We start from the raw sequence: 26,654 nt of genomic DNA, 5'->3' as shown, positions 1-26,654 counted from the left end.
CTTTAATTTTTTTCTCCAAGTTATTTAAAAAATTTCAGAGTCCAAAAGTTGGAAATAATACAATTGTCACCATAGATCTAATTATTTCCTTTGTGTATGTAATAAATTATATGTCCACGATTTTTGCTGAAACATTAGGCAATCACTTGCCAACAGCATGACCTTCATTTCTAAATACTTTGGTGGTCATCTCTTAAAAAATAACGTGTTTCCGACAACAGTATTATTATTACACTGAAGAGAGTTACTACAATTCCCTAATATTATAGAATTTCAAAGTGATGTGAAATTGCCTTAACCGTTTCCCGCATGTCTTTCTTGTGGAGGTGAGCAGCGCTTGGGAGCTCCAGCCCTCTCAGAGTTTCTGTTCTCCCTGCAACTTCTCTCTCCAGCCCCTTGAGACCAACATTCAGGGAAACTGAAAAGTAGGAAAATTTTCTTCTACTCTCCATTGCTCAGTTGTGTTTTTTTTTTTTAGGGTCCCATTTACTTAGTTTTCTTTTATTTGGGAAAAACACCTCCACGTCCACATAATATTCCAAGGTGCGGAGATATATATTGGCATTATGAAATCTGAGCACAGCTCCCCTGGGCCTTGATTCCCTCAGCAGGGCAGAAGAGGGCTCCTGTGCTGGGATCCACGGGGGACCCAGAAGTGGCACCCCCTGAAGAAGGCATCAGGGTAGCCCTGAGACCTAGAATGAGCTCACTTCCTTTCCTTGGGGTCAAGAATCAATCCTCTAAGAAGCCCGCTGTGTCAGGAACTCCAAACTGTCATCAGGTGGTCAAGAAGGGTCCACACAGCACGGAGACCCAACCACTCCACCATCCTCACTTCCATGGACAGAGCCCAGGTGAGAGCCACCCCTTCTCCTCCTCCCCTGTCTCCCACAGCCTCAGCACCATCGTCTTCCTCAAGCCCACCACGACTGAGCTTATCATGCCCTCTCCCTGTTTGTGTCAGTCACGCTGGGTCCCCCACATACTCTGCACTTGAATCCACGAGGCTCTGCACACTCCTCTTCTGTCCACATCATCCTCCCTCCCCAACTCCACAAATCTTCCCACTGCACCCCCTGGAATTCTCAGTCCATGATCAGCAAAACCTCCACATTCTCTCTCAGGATGTCCCTGCACCTCGCAGCTCCAGCAGAAACCTGGGTTTCCTGGAGGACACAGAACCTTGTGTCCTCCTTGAAAATTTGAAGTTTAAAAATATGGACTGCTTTACGAACTTGCATGTCACCCTTGTGCAGGGACCATGTCCTTGTGTGTTCCTTGAAAATTCTGGACATTAGACATTGTCAGATGGAGAGATTGCAAAACCTTTCTCTCACTTTGTAGCTTGTCTGTTCACTCCGATAATAGTTTCTTTTGCTGTGCAGGAGCACTTTTATTTAATTAGATCTCATTTGCTAATTTTGGCTTTTGTTGCAATTGCTTTTGACATTTCTTTCATGAAATTGTTGACTTTTCCTATGTCCTGAATGCTATTGCCTAGATTTTCTTCTAGAGTTTTTATAGTTTTGTGTTTTACAATTATGTCTTTAATCCATCGTAGTTAATTTTTGTCTAAGGTGTAAGGAAGGGGTCCAGTTTCAATTTTTTGCATATGGCTAGCCAGTTCTCCCAGCACCATTTATTAAATAAGAAATTTTTTCCCGGTTGCTTGTTTTGGTAAGTTGGTCAAAGATCACATAGTTGTAGATGTGTGGTCTTATTTCTGAGTTGTCTGTTCTGTTCCATTTGTCCATGTGTCTGTTTTTGTACCAGTACCCTGCTGTTTTGGTTACTGGCCTTGTAGTACAATGTGAAGTCAAGTAGCATGATGCCTCCAGCTTTGTCCTCTTTGCTTAGGATCATCTTGGCTATACAAGCTCTCTTTTTAGTTCCATATGAATTTTAAAGTAGTTTCTTCTAATCCTGTGAGAGATGTCAGTTTCATGAAAACAGCATTGAATCTATAAATTACTTTGGGCAGTGTGGCCATTTTCACGATATTGATTCTTCCTATCCATGAGCATGGAGTGTTTTTCCATCTGTTCGTGTCCTCTCCCATTTCCTCGAGCAGCGATTTGTCATTCTCCTTGAAGAGGTCCTTCAATTCCCTTGTTAGCTGTATTCCCAGGCATCTTATTCTGTCTGTCTGTTTGTTTGTTTTGACATGGCGTTTTGCTCTTGTTGCACAAGCTGGAGTGCAATGGCACCATCTCAGCTCACTGCAACCTCCCAGGTTCAATCGATTAACCTGCCTCAGCCTCCTGAGTACCCAGGATTACAGGTGCATGCCACCATGCCCAGCTAATTTTTGCATTTTTAGGAGAAACTGGATTTCACCAAGTTAGCCAAGCTGGTCTCAAATGAGATCTCAGGTGATCTGTCGGCTTCAGCATCCCAAAGTGCTGGAATTACCGGCATGAGCCACCACACCCGGCCCTCTTATTCTGTTTGTAGCAATTGTGAATAGGAGTTTATTTATTATTTGACTCACCGCTTTTGTATTGTTGTTGTATATAAATGTTTGTGACTTTTGCACATTGATTTTTGTATCCTGAGACTTTACTGAAGTTGCTTATCAGCTTAAGAAGCCTTTCTGCTGAGACAATCAGGATTTCTAGATACAAAATCATGTCATTTGCAAAGACAATTTGACTTCCTCTCTTTTTATCTGAATATCCTTCCTTTCTCTGACCTGATTGCTCCTGCCAGAACTTCCAACACCATGTTGAAGAGGAGCAGTGAGAGAGGCCATCCTTGTCTTATGCTGATGTTAAAGGGAAATGCTTCCAGCTTTCGCCCATTCAGTATGATATCGGTTGTGGGTTTGTCATAGGTGGCTACTATTATTTTGAGGTATGTTCCTTCAATACCTAGTTTGTTGAGAGTTTAAAAATATGGACTGCTTCACGAACTTTCATGTCACCCTTGTGTAGGGACCATGCTGATCTTCTGTGTATCATTCCAGTTTTATTCTGCATGCTGCCAACGTGAAAAATGATCACAAGCTCTTAAAAGTGGAGATAACTGAAAAAATGTAGGTGAGAGGGAGTGTTGGATTTCATCTGCATCTGGTGAAATGGGACCGTCTCTGTCTTTTATTCTTTAATGAAGTGGTAAAATGCATTGCAGATAAGTTAAAGTATTCTTGTATTCCTGGAATACATAACCTGGGCAGGATTTTTAAATTGTTTATAGCTCATTGGTGGACACCGTCTACTGCTGTTTTTCTCAGTATCTTTATGTCTAATTGCTTAGAAGTGCCTATCCTATCATGCTTTTCTCTTATCTATTCTCTAGCTGGCTTTAGAATCAGTGTTATTGGTGCATAAACAATAATGAGTTTTCTAGCTCTCTCTATGTTTCCTTATTCTCTTGGATATTATGTATAAGTTCAGTAAACTTCATTGAAGATTTGGTAAAACTTATTTTCAAAACAGCCTGGATATGCCTGAAGGGAAAAAAAGTTTTAAAACCATTTTAACTTCTTTGCTGATAGTAAGTTCTTCCCGTTGGTATAATCTTGTTCATCATTTCAAAATTATTTAAACCTCTACTATATCATTAGTGGCATATTTATCTGTCATAATGCTATTTTATTCAGAATTACCATTTCCTGTTTTGTCTCCATCCAAAGTAACAGCTGCTTTTGGCAGGCTGGGCCCTCAACAGTGGCAGCTGCCAGGTCAGCCTTGTCACCAAGGTGGTGATGCGATTGCTGTGCCCATGCAGTGTCCATCCCAGCCACCATGGCCACTTTGTGCAGGGACTCCATGAGCAAGCCCTGTGTGGCTGAGTGGCATCACCCGTCAAGCCATCTCACCAACCTGATCACAGAGAGCCCCATCCCCAAAAGACCCTCCAGTAAGCATCCACACACAACCACTATCTTCACACATTCTGTGTGTAGTAAGAGGTCTATGAGTACCTCTCTCCTCTAAATACCAATTTTTTAACTCTATTTTCCCCAAGTTCATAACTTGCCAGCCAAGCCCAGAGCCACTGCCCATGACTCATTCATTCATGCACTCCTGGGGCATCACTTCACATCCTTCACCTCCCATAGGCTTCTCTGTATTTTGATTCCTGGTTCCTAGCTCGACATCCATTCCCAAAGCTTTTGTGGTGTCAGCTCCCAAGCCGACTGCTCTTGTCGTCAATTCTCCTCTTTATATGTACTTATTTCCTGGAAAAATTGCACTGATTTTTTCAATGCAGCATTTGCAAGGATGTGCAGTAGGAGCAATTCTTCTTATTGTAGATAGAATTGCTTCAAAACACCAGAAATGTATATTTGAGTGAAGGACAACATGCATGGAGAAAAGAGAACAATCCTCAAGCGGGCAGCGGATTTTCACAAAGTGAGTCCTCCAGCAAACCACACCCACATCCAACCACAGCAATCACAGCCCCAGGGAAACACTTTTGGGTCCTTCTCAGCCATAAACCACCCTCCCCCACCCCAGAGGAGCCACTCTTGATTTCTAACACAAATTTGTTCTTCAGGTTCTGGCTGAATGGCATTACACAGTCACCATCACGCCCCTGGGGCTCATCATCTCTGTCTGTGGTCATAGGCTAGTCATTCTCAAGGCTGTCAAATGCTGCACTTTATAAATAGGTTACACTTCCTGTCCCTTTACTGTTGATAGACGATTGTGTTATATCCAGATTTTACAAATCGTGCTGCTGTGAATACTTTCATATATTTTAGCACACACATACATGCATTTCTATTGGTTTATGACCAAGAGTGCAATTGCTGGGTCATAAGGGAGTCGATGCTTGGCTTAGTCTCTCAATGAACAAGTTTCTAGTCATAAACAAACAGTAGAATAGGGTAAATCTCTTACTTTAGAAATTATTCAGATAATAAATGAGGAAGGAATGAGATACTGAGACTATAAAAACTGTTTTGCAACCCATAAGGAATTAACAGATTTAGCCATTGAACAGCAATGGCAATTAACAACACAATAAAGAAAAAAAAAAGCTAATGTTAGGTTCTTCCTCTTGATGGAAGAACGCAGTAGAGTACCAGCAGACAAGAGCAAGTGAAAAGGAAATCAAGCCTGAACTAAGCTAACCTCCAGAGCCAGTCACCGACTTCGAGGCAATACAAACCACAGAAATACATATCCAACTACACCTTGGGGAGCAGTCAGCAAAACGCACACTGTGGGAAACTCTACCACAGAATACGTATTTTGAGAAAGAATCTACAGAATAAAGGAGAACAAAAGCATAGTTCTAAAGGTAAAACTAAATTATAATTTGGGATTATAAAAATATAAAATACAACAAGAAAGGATGACCCTAAAAGTCAGGATGTGTTTTTATTTGGGGGAGGAAAGAGTTTATTGCTGAGCTGGGGCAAATGGAGCTTTTGGTTTGCCCTGCAAACATCTATCCCTGGTGGCTAATGGGCATTTACTTGTTATTAAACTACACAAATTTTAGACAGTTTTTTTTCCCCTCTGGAGTCCTATATTTTATGACACAAAGCCTACTGAAAAAAATAATTCAGAGAGTATAGTTACTGTTTGGAACAAAGCCTCTTCCTCATCCTGCTCTCTGGACACTGAGCACCCAGAACAACCAGCAGCCCAGGGACCCCCAGCCAGGGTGACCTCACTTCTAAGTGTGCATGCAGTGCACATCACCAGAGGCCATGCACAGGGCTACTCCTTGACTCCTGGAAAAACCTGCGAGGACAGGGCTGAGGGGAAGCCTTCCCCGCGGTCTGCAGGCTCTTGGCTATCAGTGTAGATAAAATGGGTCCTCACCTCTCCACAGGTGCCTTTATGGCCAGAGCCTCCTCTCTGCATGGGGTGGAAGCCCGGGCTCTTCTCCTGAACACGGTGACATGGATCACCCCAAAGGTGGAGATGACACCATTCTTCCCCCAGCAACCTCACGCTTCTTTTGCTTTACAGGAAAGTTGACACAGGCTGGTGTCCACTGAAGAAGTCCCAGGTGCCTAGGAAGGAAAGGGCTGTGCATGATCTGCAAAAGGAAGTGCGTGGACCACCAGGTGGTGCTGCTGCGCTGCTCCTGCTCCCAGGAGGTGGACGCCCAGGATGGGCTTTCAGGTGGGGAGGGGGATGTCATTGCTCAACCTCCAGGTTCCAAGTAGAAACCTCCCTGCCCAACCCATCTTGTTCTCCCTGAATCCTCAGCGCTAATGAGGACTGTCTCCTTCTCACCTCCCTGGACTGGGCTTTCTATCACTGGAAAGTGGATGTGATTTCTAGTTTCAGCATGTCCTGGCTTATTGTGCTGCCAGGAAAATAAAATCAAAATACATGTTGAATAAATAATAAATTACACTATTGCAGTGACAGAACGCAGAGTGGTGGCTGAGTGAGGGGAAGGGGTGAGGGTGGGAGGCAAGGACTAAATAGAAAGGGGATGAAAGAAGTTTTTAGGGGAAGGAACTGTTCTCTACAGTGCCACAGTTCAGGGGTGACTGGGCGGTGGGAATTGAGGGGAGAGGAGGGTCTGAGGGGTGACAGGACAGAGAGAAGTGCTGGGGAAGCAGGGCCTGAGGAAAAGGAGCAGGGGAAGGACACTAAAGCAGAGGAGGAGCCTAGCAGGGGGTTCTTTGCATTCAGTGTTTCTCTACTGGGTAGTGCGGTAGGTTCACCACTATAAATAATTACTGATATTCACCAAACAGCACAACTAAAACTGGTGAATTTTGTTACATGTAAATGCCCTAATAAGAAAAAAAAAAAGAGGGAGGAAGAAGGCAAAAATAAAGATCATCAAAACCATAAAATTCATTTACTTGGGGGCTTGCACTACATATTATTTTAAAGGAAATTTGACAGGCTGAAGGGAAATGATACTAGATGTTGACCCAGATACAGAGAAAGGAAGAATTAAAAACAGAAATGAGGCACATATACGTATCACATACACACTCACTCAATTTCCTGAGGACATATGGCTGCTTGTCTAAAACAGAAAGTATTACACTGTATCATTGAGTTTATAATGCATATTGATATAATACATACAAGAATAATAGCGTAATGGTAGGTTCAATAAAACTACGCTGTTACCAATGTCCTTTATTTCCTTGGACGTAGTTTAATATGACCTGAACTTCACTGTGAAAAGTCAAGGAATAGGGTTTTCACTCTTACAACAATAAAAAATTAGTGGAAAGAAATGTAGCTAAAAGCCATCAGGATAATTAAAACCATCAACTAAAAAATGTTTACTTGACATATACGAAAGTAGCAAAGGAGGAAACGAAACAAAAATATTTGAGACAAATTGGAAACAAACAGCAAAATGGCAGACCGAAATCCAACCGTGGTAAGCGAAGAAATGACACGACCTGAGTCACATTAGCAGGACTGGCGAGCACCGTGGGGAGAAGAGACACGGGCAGGAAGTGAGGGACAGTGTTAGTGCCACAATTCAGGAGTGACAGGGTGGCAGGGACTACGGGAGAGGAGGATGTGAGGGATGAGAGGGGCAGAGAGAAGGACTGGAGAAGCAGGAGGGGAGGAGAGGGAGAGGAAAGAATTCTAAAGCGGTGCAAGAGCCCAGCCGGGGTTCTCTGCATTCGGTATTGAACACATCTTGTGGGAATGCCTAAAAGCTAATGGCCTCCCCATGATTAAAAAAAAAAAAAAGTTACAACGATACCAAGTGTCCAAATAAAATATGCACACTGCTTAGATGTGCCTCGTTCACGAAAGCAGGCAGCGCTGGAGCATCGGGGAAGAGCAGTGGGACTGCCCGGAGCACTCGCAATGCTCAGGTGGTGACTACAGGCTCCTGCCATGTACGGGAACGCACCCTGCTTCTTTATATTCAGGAGATGTTCTGGACGCACAGGGGGAAATGCCAGCTAGGGAATGAAGATTGTTTTACATGCAACAACCCAGAGTCACAGATCCAGTCCGGGAAAGTAAAACTTAGAAGCTTTGAGAGTTTAATTGCAATGCTGTTTTCACACAGGTCTTTTATTGATTGGAATCTTAATCATTCAGGGATTACCAATATTGTGCTACCTGCTGTATTAATAAACTAAAAGGAAACTCGTCTCCATGTGAATCTCTATCCGGTGACTTCAGACAAGACTTCACCAGGTTTGAAGAGAAAACCCCTCTTTACACCTTCACTCCCAGGGCGAGCTCACTCTCCAGCATCAGGTCATCCTGGTGAGTTTCTTTGTACAGGAGTCGAAGGGGAGAGCCACGGGCTGGGAGGCCCCAGTCCGGACGGGGATTCCAGGACGAGAAGGGAAGGGGCAGGGGCTGCGCGCAGCCTGGGGGTCGCTCCCTGGTTTCCACAGACAGATCCTTGCCCAGGCCTCGGGCAGACAGTGTGACAAAGAGCCTCTGTGTAGGAGGAGAGGGATCGGAACAGAGTCCCAGGTGCCGGGTGTGGCTCTCAGGGTCTGGGCTCCGAAGGCCGCGTCTGCACCGGGGAGGCGCAGCGTTGGCGAACCCCACTCCCCTGAGCCTCACTTCTCCCCACCCGTGTCTGCCCCTTCTTCCAGGACACTCTCGACGCGTCCCCAGTTCCCACTCCCATTGGGCGATCTGAGTCTCCGGTCCCGGTTCTGAAGTCCCCAGTCACCCCCGGACTCAGGTTCTCCCAGACGCCGAGGATGGGTCCATGGCGCCCGAACCCTCCTCCTGCTGCTCTCGGGACCCGGACCGAGACACGGGCGGGTGAGTGCGGGGTCTGGAGGGAAACGGCCTCTGCGGGCAGGAGCCAGGGGCCTGCCGGCGGGGGCGCAGGACCCGGGAGCCGCGCGGGAGGAGGGTCGGGCGGGTCTCAGCCCCTCCTCGACCCCAGGCTCCCGCTCCGTGAGGTGTTTCCGCACCGCCGCGTCCCGGACCAGCCGCGGGGAGTCCAAGTACCTCGAAATCGGCTACGTGGACGACACGCAGTTCGTGCGGATGGACAGCAGCCCCGCGAGCCCGAGGATGGAGCCGCGGGCACCGTGGGGGGAGCAGGCGGGGTCGGACATTGGGACCCGGAGGCTCGGAGGGTCAAGGCCAGGCGGGGACTTTCCGAGGGAACCTTTGGACCCTGCTTCGCTGCTACGACCAGAGCGAGGCCCGTGAGTGACCCCGGCCGGGGCGCAAGTCACGACCCCTCCCCCTCCCTGGCGACTCCGGGTTCCCTCGAGTCTCAGGTCCGAGACCCACCCCGAGGCCGCGGGACCCCCCAGACCTCCGACCCGGGAGAGCCCCAAGCGCCTTTACCCCGTTCATATTCAGGGGACTCCGGGACGAGAAGGGAAGGGGAAGGGGCTGCGCGCAGCCTGGGGGTCGCTCCCTGGTTTCCACACACAGATGCCTGGCCAGGCCTCAGGCACGCAGTGTGACCAAGAGGCTCCAAAGTCCTCGCGGGGTGGGTGGGGCGGGCGCGGGGCTGCCCTGGGCGGGGGGCCAGGGTCTCAGGCCGTCCGGTCGGTGACTGGCTGCCGCGTGGGGCCCGAGGGGGCCTCCTCCGCGGGTGTGACCCGCAAGCCTAGGACGCCGAGAACTTCACTGCCCCGAACGAGGACCCACGCTCCTGGACCTCAGATCACCCAGCGCGAGTGGGAGGTGGGCCGTTCGACGAAGAGGGCGAGACCCTACCTCGAGATTGAGTGCCTGGAGTGCCTCCACAGATAACTGGAGAACGGGGAGGAGACGCGGCGGCGCGGGGACCCAGGGGCCCTGGGGAGCCTTCCCCACTTCCTATAGCTCTCCCGGGATGGTCTCCCCGAGGAGGGGAGGAAAATAGGATCACAGAGAATATCGCCCTCCCTTGCATGGAGAATGGCATGAGTTTTCCTGAGATTCCTTTGAGGGCTCCCTCTGCTCTCTAGGACAATTAAGGGATGGCGTCTCTCAGGAAATGGAGGGGAAGAGTGTCCCTGGAATACTGATCAGGGGCTCCCCTTGAACCCTGCATCCATCTTGAGCTTTGTGACTTTTTTCCTCAGGCCTTGTTCTCTGCCTCACACTCAGTGTGTTTGAAGGTCTGATTTCAGCTTTTGAGTCCCTCGACCTCCACTCAGATCAGGACCAGAAGTCGCTGTTCCTCCCTCAGAGACTAGAACTTTCCAAGGAATAGGAGATTATCCCAGGGTCCTGCGTCCAGGCTGGTGTCTGGATTCTGTGCTTTCTTCCACACCCCAGGTGTCCATTCTCAGGACGATCACAAGGACGCTGCTGGGGTGTCCCATGAGAGATGTGAAGTGCCTGACCTGGCAGCGGGATGGGCAGGACCAAACTCAGGGCACAGCTTGTGGAGATCGGGCCAGCAGGGGATGGAACCTTCCAGAAGTGGGCGGCTGTGGTAGTGCCTTCTGGAAAAAAGCAGATACACATGCCATGTGCAGCATGAGGGGCTGCCAGAGCCCCTCACCCTGAGGTGGGGTGAGGAGGGGGATGAGGGTCACATCTCTTCTCAGAGAAAGCAGAAGCCCTTCTGGAGCCTTCCAGCAGGGTCAGGGCGGAGGCCTAGGGTCAGGGACCCTCACCTTTCTCTCTTTTCCCAGGGCCATCTCCCCAGCCCACCATCCACATTGTGGGCATCGGTGCTGGCCTAGCTGTCCCAGGAACTCTGGTCCCTGGAGCTGTGGTTGCTGCTTTGATGTGGAGGAGGAGGAACTTAGGTAGGGAAGGGGTGAGGGGTGGGGTCTGGGTTTTCTTGTCCCATGGCAGTTTCAAGCCCCAGGTAGAAGTGGTCCCTGCCTGGTTACTGGGAAGCACCATCCACACATGGGCCGACCCTGCCTGGGGCCCTGTGTGCCAGCACTTGGTCTTCTGTGAAGCACATGTGACAATGAAGGACACATTCATCACCTTGGTGATTGTGGTGTTGGGGTCCTGATTTCAGCATTCATGAGTCAGGGGAAGGTCCCTGCTAAGGACAGACCTTAGGAGGGTGGGTGCTGCAGGACACACACCTGCTTTCCTCATGTTTTCTGATCCTGCCCTAGGTTCTGAGTCATAATTCTGGAAACTTCTCTGGGGTCCAAGACTAGGAGGCTCCTCTAAGATCTCACGGCCCAGCCTCCTCTCTATACCCTCACAGGACATGTTCTTCCCACAAGTGGAAAAAGAGGGCGTTAATCTCAGGTTGTATATAAGTGGGGGGGCAGGCATGTGGAGGAGCTCACCCACACCACAATTCCTCCTGTCCCATGGGTCCTGCAGCCTCTGGCCAGGTCCTGTGCTTGTTCCACGCCAGGCACCAGCAGTGCCCAGGACTCTGACATGTCTCTCATGACTCCTAAAGGTGAGACTCTGGGGGTCTCAAGTGGGTGGGGGCGGGGCAGAGGGGAAAGGACTGGGTAAGGGAGATTCTTTGATTGGGCCGTTTCGAGTGTGTGGCTGTTCAGAGTGTCATCACTTACCATGACTGACTTGAATTGCTTCATTGTTTTCTGTAGCCTGAGACAGCTGCCTTGTGTGGGACGGAGATACAGGATTTCTTCACACCCCCCCCCTTTGTGACTTCAAGAGCCTCTGGCATCTCTTTCTGCAAAGGCATCTGAATGTGTCTGTGTCACTGCTAGCACGATGTCAGGAGGTGGAGAGACAGCCCACCCCGTGCCCACTGTGACCCCTGTCCCCACGCTGACCTGTGTCCCTCCCCAGTCGTCTTTCCTGTGCTAGAGACTCAGGGCTGGGCATCTCCATCTCTGTCTCAACTTCATGGTGCACTGAGCTGCAGCCTCTTACTTCCCTACTGAAAATAAGAACTGGGGTGGTAGAGGACAGTTTTGAGCAGAAGAGGGACATGGTACAACTTCTCCTTTAAAAGATCTCTGACTGCTATGCTAAGAACAAAACTAAGAGGTGAGGAACAAGAGAGGCAGAAGGGAAAACAGCAGGAAGTGAGTGCAATATTCCAGGCTGGAGATGTCATTACCTTGACTGGGGTGTGAGCAGGGGAAATAGTGGGATGTGAGGGGATTCTGGACGCATTTTAAGATGGACCAACAGCATTTGCCAATGGATTGTATCAGTGGTGTGAGGAAGATGAATCAAGGACACCCATCGTTGTAAAAGGAGTGAGTAGACGGAAGGGTGGAGCTGCTGTCAGTGGACATGGGGAGGCTCTGGCAGAAGCAGACGGAGGAGGGCACATCCCAGGCACTCAGTGGAGAAAATTCTGCTAGGAACGCAGGTGAGGGAGCTCACATGCCAGTCGGACAGACAATTCCAGAGTTTAGGGGAAAGGAAAAATATACTGGGCTGGAGAAATCGTTTTATGAGGTCACACCATATAAATGCTACTTAAAACCTCAAGCCTGGATGAAGGCACCAAAGGAGTGACCCGCTGTGGAAAAGAATGAGCGCAAGGATGGAACCCTGGACCTCCAGTTCTAAGGGATCTCATCAGACTATACCCAGAGCAGACTGCACGGTTCTGACCCCATGTCCAGAGGACACTTAGACAAGGAACTTCCTTGAGCACAGGAATCACCTGGACATGGTGCTGAGATCCAGTAAATCCAGAGCCCAGCAAGAGATTCTGGATTTATGGCAAGGCTGGAGCTCATGTTTCCGGTCTCCAGATCTAGAACACCAGGATCCCACGTGTCTGAGAATTAGCCTCACTTGTAGCACTTGTTATAATAGTGATTCCTTGGTCTTGTGCAGAAGACTCTGAGACAGGTGTTCTAGGAAGCTGCCTGAGTATTTTCTAATCCCCGCCAGCAATCCTGTTGCTCAACCAGATTGGGATCCACGGAGATCAGAGATCAGAGTGCCCAGGGTGGGTGGACCGGGTGGGTTTTTAAACCTCATTTAAAAGAGCATTCTTGTCGTAGAAAGAAAAGGGAGGACGTATATCATCAATTATGAGACGTGAGATTCCCTGTTGTTCTCTCCACTATGGAGCAGAGGCCAGGTAGACAATTTAGGATGCAGCTCTCACACAAAGAACACCTCTCAGTGTTGCTCTCTGACACTGGTCTGCAGACTGATTTCTCGCTTACTTCTTGGAGCAAACTACGGAAAACAAATTTCTGTAATTTACACATAAACCAGGATATCTGGTGTTGGGGGCTAATTTTACTGGGGCGAAGGCCACAGAACCAGGCTGGAAACTACACATCCAAGAACAGAATCCGCAGCCCACACTAGAGCAGGTTCCACCTAGGGACACCTGCCCCTACTGCACAGACACTGCAGCTCAGACCTCTGACATCCTGGGGCTGGACACTGAACCCTGAGGTGAGGTCCGATGTCACTGCTGCATTTGGAAACTGGAGATCACTGCTGCCGCTCAGACGTTTTTACTACAAAGCGTTCTGCACAGTCCGGGTTCTCTGTGCCACCTCATTCCGGCTCAGACCCTGTCAGTGATACAGGAGTTCAGAAAACATTATTTAGGCAGATAGTGAGACGGCGGAAGTCCTGGGTAAGGTTTATCCTTTTAATGAAACGCAGCCCCCAAACATTTTCTTTTCTAACAAAGGGCAGCCTGTAAAATTACTACATTTAATCAGAGAGATAGACTCCAATACAATAATAGTGGGGACTTTCAACATCCAAACCTTAGGATTAGACAGGTCATCTACACAGAAAATCAAGAAAGAGCGGGATTTAAACTGAGCTTTAGACCAAATAAAGCTGACAGATATTTACAGTGCATTCTAACACTACAGAATGTACACTCTTTTCATGAACACAAGGAATGTTTTCACGTTTTCCGGCAGAGGGCCTGTGTTCAGCCACAAAACAAGTTTCAATCAATTTTCAAAAACTGAAATCATATCAGATATCTTCTCTGGACACAATGGAATAAAACTAGAAATGTACACCAAGAGAAACTTTGGCAACTAGACAAATACATGGAAATTAAACAGCATTAAAGAACATGTTGATTCAATGAATAATCGAGTCAACAGAGAAATTCAGATGGAAATCAAAAAGTTTCTTGAAACAAATAAAAATTGAAAGATAACATACCAAAACCTGTGGGATACAGCTAGACAGGGCTAAAGGGAAGATTACAGTCAGCCATTTCAAATCTGCTAGGCCAATGCTTCCTTCATTTTTTATTTTTTTAAGACAGAGTCTCACTCTGTTGCCCAGCCTGGACAATCATGGCTCACTGCAGCCGTGACCTTCCAGGTTCAAATGATCCTCCCACCTCAGCCTCCCAAGTAGCAGGGACTACAGGAGCATGCCAGCATGCCGGGCTAATTAAAAAATATATATATTTTTTGAAATGGAGTTTTGCTCTTGTTGCCCAGGCTGGAGTGCAGTGGCACAATCTCACCTCACCTCAACCTCCGCCTTCTGGGTTCAAGTGATTTTCCTGCCCCAGCCTCTCAAGTAGCTGCGATTATAGGCATGCACCACCACACCCCGCTAATTTTGCATTTTTAGTAGAGACAGGGTTTCTCCGTGTTGGTCAGGCTGGCTTGAACTCTCAACCTCAGGTGATCCCCTACCTCAGCCTCCCAAAGTGCTGGGATTACAGGCACGAGCCACCATGCCTGGCCTTTATAATGTTTTTGTAGAGACAGGGTCTCCTCCTGTTGCCCAGGCTGGTCTGAAACTTGTAGGTTCAAGTGATCTTCTTGCCTCAACCTCCGAAAGTGCTGGGATTACATGTGTGAGCCACCATGCCCAGCCTAGATCAATACTTTAAAATCCAAAAAGGCCCTCCGATAAACTCAGGAAAAAAACTTACATCATATAATGGTACCTATATTGTAAAATGACACAAGACAATGAGCTTATTATACCTAAGAGGTTATTTGCAAACCTACAAAGTATGAAGTCTTAGACAGCTGCCTGTAATCTGGACGTCCTCACTGCAGTGCCCAGTTCTAATTCCAGCCACCATGCCCAGCCAGTGAAAATCTGCATTTTTAACAAGCTCCCAGATGATCCTGATGTTGGTGGTCAGGGAAGCACACTAAGAACCACTGCTCCAGCCAGGTGCAGTAGCCCACACCTATAATCCTAGCACTCCTAGCCAAGGCAGGAGGATCCCTTGAGCCCAGGAAATGGAGGTGGCAGTGAGCTATGACTGCACAACTTCATTCCAGCCTGGGTGACAAGCAAAGTAAGACCCTATCTGAAAAAAAAGAAAAGAAAAGAAAAAGCCACTACTCTAGATTGACAATTTTTTTTTTTTTGAGACAAGATCTCATTCTGCCACCCAGGCTGGAGTGCAGTGGCATGATTGTGGCTCACTACAGCCTCCACCTCCTGAGCTCAAGTAATTCTCCCACCTTAGCCTCCAGAGTAGCTGGGAGTACAGTCATGTGCCACCACGCTTGGCTAGTTTTTGTATTTTTTGTAGCGATAAGGTTTTGCCATGTTTCCCAGGCTGGTCTCAAACTCCTGAGCTCAAGTGATCCACCTGCTTCAGCCTCGCGAAGTGCTGGGATTCAGGTGTGAGCCACAGCACCTGGCCTCACTTTTTTAAAATTGTGGTACAATATACATAACAATATTTATCATTTTTACTATTCCTAAATATGCAATTCAGTTGCATTAAATAAATTCACATTGCTGTGTAACTGGCACCACTATTTGTAACCCAATACTGTTTTATCATACCTAGCAAATATTCTGTACCCATTAAACAATATCTTGCCCTTTCCAACTTTCCCCAGCCTCTGGCATTCTACTTTCTGTCCCTATGAATTTACCTCATGCGAGTGAAATCATACAACAGCCAGTAGGCACCTCATGCAAGTGGAATCACACAACAGCTGCCCTCCTGTGTCTGGCTTATTTCATGAAGCAGAATGCTTCCAAGGTCCGTCATGGTAGAGAAAATATCAAGACTGCCTTCCTTTTAAGGCTGAACAATATTCCATTAGATGTATATGCACCGTTTTGTTCATCTATTCATCTATTGATGGACACTCGAGTTACTTCCACCTTTGGCTATTGAGGAGATTGCTGCTGACCAGGCACAGTGACTCACACCTCTAATCCTAGCACTTTGGGGGGTAAAGGTGGGCAGATCACCTGAGGTCAGGAGTTTGAGACCAGCCTGGCCAACATGGTAAAACCCCATCTGTAATAAAATTACGAAAATTAGCCAGTTGTGGTAGTGCGTGCCTGTAGTCCCAGCTACTTCAGAGGCTGCGACGGGAGAATTGCTTGAACCCGGGAGGCAGAGGTTGCAGTGAGCTGAGGTCACACCATTGCACTCCAGCCTGGGCAACGGAGTGGGACTCTGTCGAGAGAGAGAGAGAGAGAGAGAGAGAGAGAGAGAGAGTCAGAATAGTGCTGCTATGAACATGAGTGTACAAGTATCTCTTTGAGGTGCTGTTTCAATTATTTTAAATATATACCTAGAAGTGAAATTTCCAGGTAATACAGTAGTTCTATGTTTAATCTTTTGAGAAACTGCTAAACTGCTTTCCACAGTGGCTGCACCATTTTGCATTCCTAACAGCAACGTCAGCATTTGCTGTCCATTTTGTTTAGTTTTGGTTCTAACCATCCTAGTAGGTAGTGCTGAGCCGTTATTATTATCACAACTTTTGATGTGGGCTTTTGCCAATACTTGTAGCACTGTAAGGGCAGCACGACAGCAGTGAGAGGTTCTGACCACTTTCCAGCTTCAAAAACTTCTAACAGTTCCATTCAAAACACAAGTTTTCACAGTTGCTTCTAATTTTTTTGAAAATTACCTCCAAGGTAATTTTCCAGCTTCATTTCAACTTACCAAGCTTCCTTCCTTCAACTAAGGAAATGGGCTGGGCATGGTGGCTCAGGTCAGGAGTTCGAGACCAGCCTGGCCAACATGGTAAAACCCTCTATCTACTAAAAATTTTAAAATTAGCCTGGTGTGGGGGCTCATGTCTATAATTCCAGCTACTTGGGAGGCTGAGGCAGGAGAATCACTTAAATCTAGGAGGCAGAATTTGCAGCAAGCTGAGATTACAGCACTGTGCTCCAGCCTTGGCAACAAGAGTAAAACTCCATTTCCAATAAATAAATAAATAAATAAATAAATAAATAAACAAACTTGTTTTGGAAAATTTTCTACCTCAACTTTCTTATAATTGACACAATTTGAAAAAAAAAATTCCAGCTTAAAAACAGAAAAGAAAAAAAACAGGCAAAATGAAAGTACTATGGAAAAACAATTTCAAAAGCTTTGTCCCAGATATTTCATATACTTTCCCATTATACTCACTGTGGTACTTAAGAGATTAAACTGCACATATATAAGACTATGGCTCCAGCTGGAGTGCAGTGGCATGACCATAGCTCATTGCAGTCTCAAAGTCCTGGGCTCAAGTGATCTTCCCACATCAGCCTCCCAAGCAGCTGGAACAACAGGTACATGCCACCATGCCCGGCTAATTTATTTTTATTTTTATTACTTCTGTAGAGATGGGGTCTTGTTATGTTGCCCAGGTTGGTCTCAAACTCCTGGCCTCAAATGTTCCTCCCACCTTGGCCTCCCACAGTGCTGGGATTACAGGCATGAGGCACTGGGTCTGGCCAAGATGGATTTTCATAAAGGGCAACAGTAGAGTTTCTATTCTGAAAGGTACAGCCAGAGGCTTATATGAACCCCCCAACTTCATTAACCTCATTAAATCATATAATTTCCATCATATGGAAATGTACATTAAACAGTGATACCTCAGGACAATAAATAAGGGAAACTTGTGAATGGCTGAAACCAGGAATGTTGAACCCACACGTGTCCAGGGAGAGCTATTTCCGGGGTGTGTGTGTCGTCCATAAACACACGTGGTTCCTGGCAGATGAAGTGCACTGGAGACAGCACCGAAGTTAACCAGGAGAGTGAGTGTCAGCGTTTCCCCTACCTCGGAATAGCATCCCTGTATCTTACAGATAATCCCCCTAAGCAAAGCAATACCTGCTTTGTACGCTATGTGAGGAACAAATATTTTAACAGTTTCACTCATTCTTCAGCAAACATGTTAGTTTTCTTGTTTTCTGTTTTTCTTTCCAACTTTTATCTTAGGTTCGGCGGCACGTGTGCAGGTTTTTTACGTAGGTAAATTGTGTGTGTCTCAGGTTTTGGTGTACAGATTATTTTGTCACCCAGGAAATAAGCACAGTACCCTATAGGCAGCTTTTTGACCCTCACCCTCCTCCCACTCGCAACACTCAAGTAGGCCCAGGTGTCTATTGTTCACTTCTTTGTGTCCATGTGCACTTAATGTTTAGATCCCACTTATAAGTGATAAAGTGGGGCATTTCTTCCACCTCCTCTTCTCCTTCTCCTTCTCCTCCTTCTCCTCCTCCTCCTCCTCCTCCTCCTCCTCCTCCTCCTCCTCCTCCTCCTCCTCCTTCTTCTTCTTCTTCCTCTTCTTCTTCCTCCTCTTCCTCTTCTTCCTCTTCCTCTTCCTCTTCCTCTTCTTCTCTTTCTTCTTCTTCTTCTTTCTTCTTTTGCCCAGGCTGAAGTTCAGTGGTGCGTGATCTTGGCTCACTGCAATATCTGCTTCCCAGGTTCAAGCAATTCTCCTGCTTCAGCCTCCCAAGTGGCTGGGATTACAGGCACCTGCCGCTATGCCTGGCTAATTTTGGTATTTTTAGTTGAGACAGGATTCACAATGTTGGCCAGGCTGGTCTCAAACTCCTGACCTTATAGAATCCACCTGCCTCAGCCTTCCAAAATTCTGGGATTACAGGTGTGAGCCAGCATGCCTGGCTGGCATTCAGTTTTCTATTGTCGCATTAGTTCGCCTAGAATAATGGTGTCCAGCTCCATCCTTGCTGTGAAAGATATGATCGTTTTTATGGCTGTGTAGTATTCCATGGTGCATACGTACCACATTTTCTCTACACAATCCACTACTGATGGGCATTGAAGTTCAGTCCATGTCTCAGCAAACATATTTTGAGCCTTCCAATGTGTACTAAGAATTCAGAAGCTCGACTCCCTGTCCTCACTGCACATAACAAGTCCTCCTCCTTGACAGTTACTCTCTAGTTTTATAAGTGCTTTCAAAGAAATAGAGGGCAATTCCTCAAGGATTGAGAGCTCCAGCCCTGATAAACAAGGATCTGGCACATACCAAGAGATGATAAATGATTGCCGATTGAACAAACTGTATTTCTGCTTATGATCTACAAACATTTCCTCTCAGTTGACATTAACATGAAAAAGGATTGATACGTAAAAATCAACACTATGTGGTGATTATCAGGAAACAGAGACCCTTCATACCCACACCCAGAAACATTTGGAGGTACACGTACTGAAACATCACAATATGTATAATTATTATGTACAATTATGTAAATTAAAAAAGCATAGAGATAGGGTCTCACTCTTTGCCCAGGCTGGGGTGCAGTGGTGAAATCATAGCTTCAGTAACCTCAAACTCTTGGGCTCAATGGATCCTCCTGCCTCAGCCTCTCAAAGTGTTGGAATTAGAGGCTTACACTACCATGCCTGGCCAAAAACAATAATTTTAAAAAAGAGAAACATTTGAAGGGGAGAAATTAAAATGAAACCACATTATCATGCCATGGCAAGGCTCAACAGTGTTCTGCCTATAAAATTTCTATTTGTCCAGTGCAGCAGCTCACACCTGTAATTCTAACGCTCTGGAGGGCAAGGTGGGAGGATCCCTTGAGCCAAGGAATTTGAGACCAGCCTGGGCAACACAATCCATTTTATTATTTTATTATCTATTAAAAATAAATACAGGAGCGCACCGAGACGGCCCAGCCATGGGGCCACGCGGGAACAAAGGCGGATGGAGAGGAGACCCAAGCTATGATGGCTGAGCAGGGCTAACTGCCTCCCTCCGAGCCTGGCCCCTCGCCCAGCAACGAGGGACTGCTCCGAGCCTTCCTGCAGAGCCAGCGCACCCTGTTCCACATCCTGGACGACGAGCGGCTGCTGCACTTGGGCAAGATCAAGTCCCACTGATAGAATGCTGACGCCCGCGAGCTGCTCCGCGGGGTGCTCCAGGGTCTGTGCCAGGTTGCCCCGGCCAGCGGCGACTTGATCTTCAAGCACTGCGTGGCCGGCCTGCGCACCTCGCTGCTGAGGCTGATGGAGCCCCGGGCCCCAAGCAGGCCACGGCACCCCAGGGTACCAGCCGCGGCTGCCGCCTCTGCCGCGGCTGCAGCTCCTGGTGTCGGTGCCCCCCTACTAGCCATGGCCTGTCCTGGAGAGGAAGGCCCTGCCCCGGGCATGCGTGCTCTCCAGCCGGCCCCAGCAGTGCGGACCCGCAGCCCGGAGCAGCTGTGTCCCCTGACCAGGCGACGCCCTGCCCCGCAGAGCCCTAGTTAGCCCCAAAGCGCGGCGCTGGAATGGAGCCAGAGCGCAGAAGCAGGTGCAGCGGCCTGCAGGCCCTGGAGACGGAATCAGGGGTTGCCCGGCAGCCCGGTGCCCGGGGGGAACGTCGGAGGCTCACCATCACCGGTGGCGTGGGCTTCGGCCTGCCGAAGCAGGTGAAGGAGCTGGAGCAGGAGGAGGTGCTACTGCAGGGTTCAGAGATGATGGCTCAGGGCAGCGACTGGTACCAGCAGCAGCAGCAGGAGTGCTGGAGCGCCAGTGCAGCCTGGGCCAGAGCGGAGGCTGCACGGACTTTGGGGCCACAGGGAGTCCCCGGCCACTGGGGGGCTACTGCCCGAGGGACGCGAGATGTCCCGGGGCCTGGGGGAGCTGCTGGCTGCGGCCTGTGCCAGCCGGGCCCTGCCCACTCTGCCTCTGGGCCCCCCTGCCCTGCCCTGACGTCCACCTCGCCCCGTGCTGGCAGCAGCAGACCATCCTCATGCCAAAGGAGCAGAACTGACTCCTCACCCAGGAGGTGGCCAAGAAGAGGGAGCGCATCACGCAGCTGGAGCAGGAGGAGTCACGCCCATTAAGCAGCTGTTGAGGCCCCGTCCTGAGCCAGCAGGACGAGGGGGGCTCCGGACTCCACCTTCATCTAGCCCCAGGGCCCCCAGGGCCGGCCTGGCACTCAGCCCTGCGACAGCAGGCACCCCGTCGCACTCATCCTCTCTGTCTGGAGACCCCCCGCAGGCCCAGGCGCAGTCCCTGAGTTGGCGCCTTCCTGGCCCCCTTGCCATCGGGCTCCCCAGGCCTGCCCCAGGCTGACCTCGCGCCGAGCCCTGGACTCGGTTTTGGCCCCTGGTGTTGACATGGGCTGGGGATCTCTTGAGTCTGCATAGCCTGCAGCTACTGCTGCCGCTGTCAGTGGACACGGGGTGGGGTGAACCCTCGATGAGTTAGCAGATCTCTGGCCACCCCAGCGGCTTCCAGCGGCTTCCAGCGGTTTCCAGCGGTGCTGCCCTGGGCCCCCTCTCCAGGGAAAGGCGCCGCTCACGCCAGGCTGCACCTCCGAAAACGGCCAGCAGAGGGTGCGGGAGGCTGCGATGCGGGTCCAAGGCCAGCTTTCCCCTCCCCAGGCCACCAGGACAGGGTGGCTGTCGCTTGGATGGGAGCAGATGGGGGGTGGGGTGGCCTCTAAGCGGGGGTATGCTAGCCTGGCAGGGATGGCCGTCGGATTTCTGGTCCCGGCCAAGGCTGAGGGAGTCTGGCTGCAGCAGATCAGGGAGCTTGGCATGCGTGTGCCTCCCGCAGACCCCCCAATCCTGTCCTGGCCTTCCTCATCCTGGCCAGGATGCTGCCCCACGCTGAGTCCCACACAACAACCTGTGAGCCTATCTCCCCAGGAGGGCCCGTCGCCAGGAAGGGGGTCACTCTGCGCCCCCAGACAGCTCCCAGATACGTCATAGGCAGAGCCTGTCTTTCTGCCCCCCACTCAGGATTCCTAAGGTCTGGAGTCCTGCTCACCCCCCTTTTTATGCCACGCCCAACCCAGGTTTCAGGAGAAGCCACTTCCCTGAGCCAAAGACAATGAGAACCCCCAGTGTACAGGAGGATGCTGGGGCAGGTCCCCTTGGGTATCACTCCCTGCCCCCCGCCCAGGCCTACTCCTGGTGTGCTGGGGTAGGTACTGGTTGGGGGCACCTGCCAAGCCCGGGCTGGAGGTACTGAGTGCCACCAGAGCCAGGGCATGGCAACATCACGGATGGGTTCTGCAGTCCAGGATCCCTGCACAGGGACCCTGTGCAGACCACAGGGTCAGTGTGGGGGGTGAAGCAACCCCAATGCGGGCTCAGTGTGTGGGGCGGTACAGGGATTCCAAAGCAAGGTCAGTGTTTGTGGGGTGCAGGGACCACAATGAGGGGTCAGTATGAAGGGGACACAGGGACCCTAATGCAGAGTCAGAGTCAGTGTGTGGGGGGTGCAGGGACCCCTCGTGCCCAGGGCACTTTGGAGCACTGTCCCACAAGGCACCCCGTCTCAGAAGAGGGGTCCTAAGAGGCAGTGGTCAATTCCTTTCCGGAATCCAGCTCCACACTCATCTGCCCACTGCAACCCCACAGAGCCATGTCCCCACCTGCACCCGGTCTGCAGGGGTGTCCCAGAACAGGCCCAAGCCAGCCCAGCATGCAGCTGCCCTCCTCCCCTGAGGATGGTAGTGGGCTTTCCTGGGGACATAAAGACACCAGGACTGGACCTCCTGGCAGGAAAGGAAGCGGGTCCTGAAGGCCTGTGCCCCACAGCCCCAGCACCAGGTGGACGGCAGCACAGTGGGTAGGCCAGCGGCAGACCAGGAGAATCCTCCCTCCCTGATAGGAGGCTGGGGTCTGCCCACCAGGGCCTGCTCACATCTGACTTTGAGGATGCCTCCCATGCCCTGGGGTTTCCCGGCAACTTTACAGGACTGGAAGCAGGAGACAGAACAGTGTCTGTCCCAGGGTGACTTCATCAGGAGACCACCCACACAGAGGTGGACCCTGCAGCTAAAGCAGAAACGTGAGATGGGCTGGCACCTCTGGAACAACTGCCTCTCAGCCTTGGGGTTCCATGCAAGGTGAAGACAAATTGGTCCTCCAAATTACAGCTTGAAATCAGGCTACAGCGTGGCCTTGGAGACCATGAGGGGAGAAGGTAGAGTGGCCCCAGGTGGCAGGGTCTAGGTGGCTGGCAGAGGCACAGGCAGATCCTGCCTGGAGCCCGCCCTGGTGACGCTGGTGGGTCAGTCTCCCTGCAGGATATGAGCAGCATCCCTGGTCTCTATCCCTGAAGTGCCCAAATCATGTGCAGGGACATACATGTGTGTGCACACACAGCTGTGACACCCAGAAATGTCTCGGGATGTTGAAATGTGTCCTTGGGGGCAGCGGTGTGCCTGGTTGAGAATCTGCCCCAGGGGAACACAACCCACCAGGCCTCAGGATTTTGTGTTGCTCAAGTTCCAAGGAAAAGGAACATCTCAGCTGGGTGTGGCAACTCATGCCTGGAATCCCGGCACTTGAGGCCAGGAGTTCGAGACCAGCCTGGGCAATGTAGGGAGAGACCCCCATCTCTAAAAAAAAGAGAAAGAAAAAAGAAAGAAAGAAAAGAAAAGAAAATGAGATCTCCAGTTTTAAAAACTCAAAAACACCGCAAGGAAACAATACACTCTGAGACCCAGCAAAAACAACAGGTAGACTCTGCAGACACAGACACTGGAATTATCAGAGAGAACATAAAGTAACAATGCTTTATATATAGAGAGAAACAAAGAGATTTCTGAAAATACGGAAAAAAAAAAATACATGGGCTGGTCGTAGTGGCTCATGCCTGTAATCCCAACACTTTGGGAAGCTAAGGTGGGCGGATCACGAGGTCAGAAGATCAAGACCATCCTGGCTAACATGGTGAAACCTTATCTCTACTAAAAATACAAAGCATTAGCCAGGTATGGTGGCATGCACCTGTAGTCCCAGCTACTCAGGAGGCTGAGGCAGGAGAATCGCTTGAACCCAGGATGTGGAGGTTGCAGTGAGCCGAAATTGCTCCACTGCACTCCAGCCTGGGAGACAGAGGGAGACTCCATCTATAAAAAAAAAAAAAAAAAGAAAGAAAAAAAAAGAGGCAGATTTGCAATACTATTAAAAACTGAGATCTCAGCTTTTAATAGTGTAATCTTAAATGTGTAAAGAACACACAGTACTTTTCACAAAATGTTATTTTCACTATAAAAGAAAGAGATGGGGCAGTGCGCAGTGGCTCACGCCTGTAATCCCAGCACTTTAAGAGGCTGAGGTGGGCAGATCACCTGAGGTCAGGAGTTCAAGAAACATATGGGCTGGGTAGAGTGCTTCATGCCTGTAATCTCAGCACTTTGGGAGGCTGAGGAGGAAGGATAGCTTGAGCTCAGGAATTGCAGACCAGTCTGGGCAATATAGTCAGGTCCTATCTCTATTTATGAGAAAAAAAATAGCTGGACATCATGACACGTGCCTGTGGTCCAAGCTGCTCAAGAGGTTTTAGTGGGAGAATCGCTTGAGCCTGGGAGGTCAAGGCTGCAGTCAGCCATGGCTGTCACCACGTTCCAGCCTCAGCAACAGAAACAGGATCATTGCACATCATCTAAATCACCCTTGTTTTTCTTTTTCCTCATCTGGAAGCAGGGACGCTGTCTCCCAACACGCACACTTCCCAAGGTTGTCAAGAGACCACGTGAACGTTTGGTAAACTGGGAAGCCCCAGCAGAGATGCTGGAGCCAGATTATTGCCACCCTGCTGGTTGCCATTATCTTCCAGGCCTGTGTTTCTCTGTGGAGCCAGCAACAAGGCAGGGGGAGGCTCCCAGCTAATCCCGACTTGAATCTCAGCTGTGGGCAGGAGCGCCCTATCTGGAGGCTCTGCAGACATCTGTGTAGGTGGAGAACAGAGAAGATGGGGAGGAGAAAGAGTGGGGAGATGGGGCCAGTGGAGACCTTCACCCAAATTTTTGATTCATAGAGCAGAAGCCTTCTCTCTTCTTTTTCTCATTCCTGAAAAGAAAGCTCTTTTCCTCCAAACACAGTCTTCCAACAGCCCCTCAGCCCCAGGCCCATATCTGTCCAGTAATTAGCCCCTAACGAGGACCAAACGTCCTGCTGACTTGAGAAGGAAAAACAAGGGACAAGTTGTGGAATCAATAGCTTCACTGCCACTGAGGCCAGCCTGGCACAGTCTCCATCCCAGGCCTCCCAGGGTACCCGGATGGAAGTACTAGGTTTGCCCAAATCCCCACAGAACAGCAGCAACTGGTTTCTTAGTCAACCACAGCAGGCATTTATTGCACCAACTGTATGCAGCAGCCTCTGGAGGGGAAGGTTCAAGCTTTGCCACAAGGGAGGTGATATGTGGAAAGCTGTATGTAAACCACAAATCATAGGGATGTGCAGAATGACAGAGTCAGAGGAGAAAGAATAAGCATTTATTGAGCACCTACTGTATGCCAGGCCCTGGGCTAGGCACTTGAGGTACATTAAACCATTTAATCCTCATCAACTCAATTTCACAAATGAGGAAACTGCCACAGAGAGGTGAGGGGACTTCAAGATTTGACAGCCAAATAGGAGAGCTGGGATTCAAACCCAGGTCTCTATGGTTTCAAGAGGAACCATAACCCCGCATGGACCTGGAGCCCGCCCATCACATCTCAAAAGTCCTGTCGCTCAGCCCGCCGGGGTGCAGTCTGGGCTGTGCCCCACCTCCAGCCCCTGCCCTGGCCCTGGCTTGGACCCTGGCTATGATGGCCAGACTTGCATCCGCAGGTGAGTGAGGGGCTTGAGACCCTGATCCAGCCTGGCGGAACTAGAGGGGTTCCTCAGGGAGGGAAAAAGGACAGGAGGAGCCAGAAGTGGCCCCAGATCAGGAGTCAAGCAGGCTGCGCTTCTCCCACCACAGGCTGGGGTTGCCAGGGATCTCCCCTGGGGTGGACACGGACCCCGCTATCTCAGGTTATGGGGTTTCTAGCTAGCCAAGGCTCTCCAGTTGGAGCAAGGGCAGGCGACCCAGGCATGGATGGCCTAGGGCATTGTTTTGCCCGTTTGGAGTGTCTGAGACACCCAGTGGGGCCACCCCAATGCTGGCCAGACTTCATTTGCCAGACAAGTTTGAGGTGGCCATGTTGGAGCCCAAAGGGACCCAGTGAGAAGTGGGTCCTGCAGCCTCAGATGCCCTGGACCAGGAATGGGCAGTGCTGCAAGGAAGGAAACAAGGCAAGTGTCACCCTACCCTTCCCGTGAGGAGCCCCACACAGCCCTCCAGCTGCTCCCCAACTCTGCCCCTTCTCCCTCCACTTGCTCCCCTGTGGACCGATCTGTCTATCTGCCACTCCGCTCTCTTTCTGCCCTTCTCTCCCTGCTCCTGTTGGTGACAGGTGGGACACCCACTCACCACCCTCTCAGCCTCCTAGAGGCAGAGCTGGTGCCCCTCAGATACCCTGTCCCCCCAGCGGGGGCTTGTCCTACAGATAGCCCTGGACCACCACTGCCACACCTCCTCGTCCCAGCACGGATGTCTGACCCAGCTGAGGCTGAATGGAAGTTTGCTTTTGGAGAGGTATGCCGTGAGAACTGCAGCCTCAGGGCACACCCATCATCACCTCCCATGCGTGATTCAGTGCCTCAGCTACCTCTTCGGGACCATTCCCAAGAGCAAGGTGGAGCAAGGAAGGGCCTGAGCCTCCTTCACCAGGGCCCAGGCCACACCCTTCTCCCCTTCAGATGGAGCAGCCAGCTCTCAGAGAGGGCGTCACGGGGTTTCTGGAAGGGAAGTGAGTCAATGGAGGAGCCCCCGGGGTGAATCAGTGCTGGATCCCCAGGCTCCCTGTTCCTGTCTGCAGGGACCAGATCCCCTAAGATTTCAGG

General features: G+C 49.9%; 1 non-coding gene across 1 annotated transcript; it reads right to left on the bottom strand.

Moving 5' to 3' along the window:
• Positions 1-2,888: 2,888 nt before the first annotated feature.
• On the bottom strand, positions 2,889-2,996 carry LOC141580185 (U6 spliceosomal RNA). Its single transcript, XR_012512272.1, has one exon. It is a non-coding gene; the product is annotated as a U6 spliceosomal RNA (small nuclear RNA).
• Between the last annotated feature and the right edge of the window lie 23,658 nt (positions 2,997-26,654).

This window comes from Saimiri boliviensis, chromosome 10 (assembly GCF_048565385.1).
Source record: "Saimiri boliviensis isolate mSaiBol1 chromosome 10, mSaiBol1.pri, whole genome shotgun sequence".
Taxonomy (NCBI): Eukaryota; Metazoa; Chordata; class Mammalia; order Primates; family Cebidae; genus Saimiri; species Saimiri boliviensis.
The sequence above is the reverse complement of the archived record's forward strand: the minus strand, read 5'-3'. Positions and strand labels throughout refer to the sequence as shown.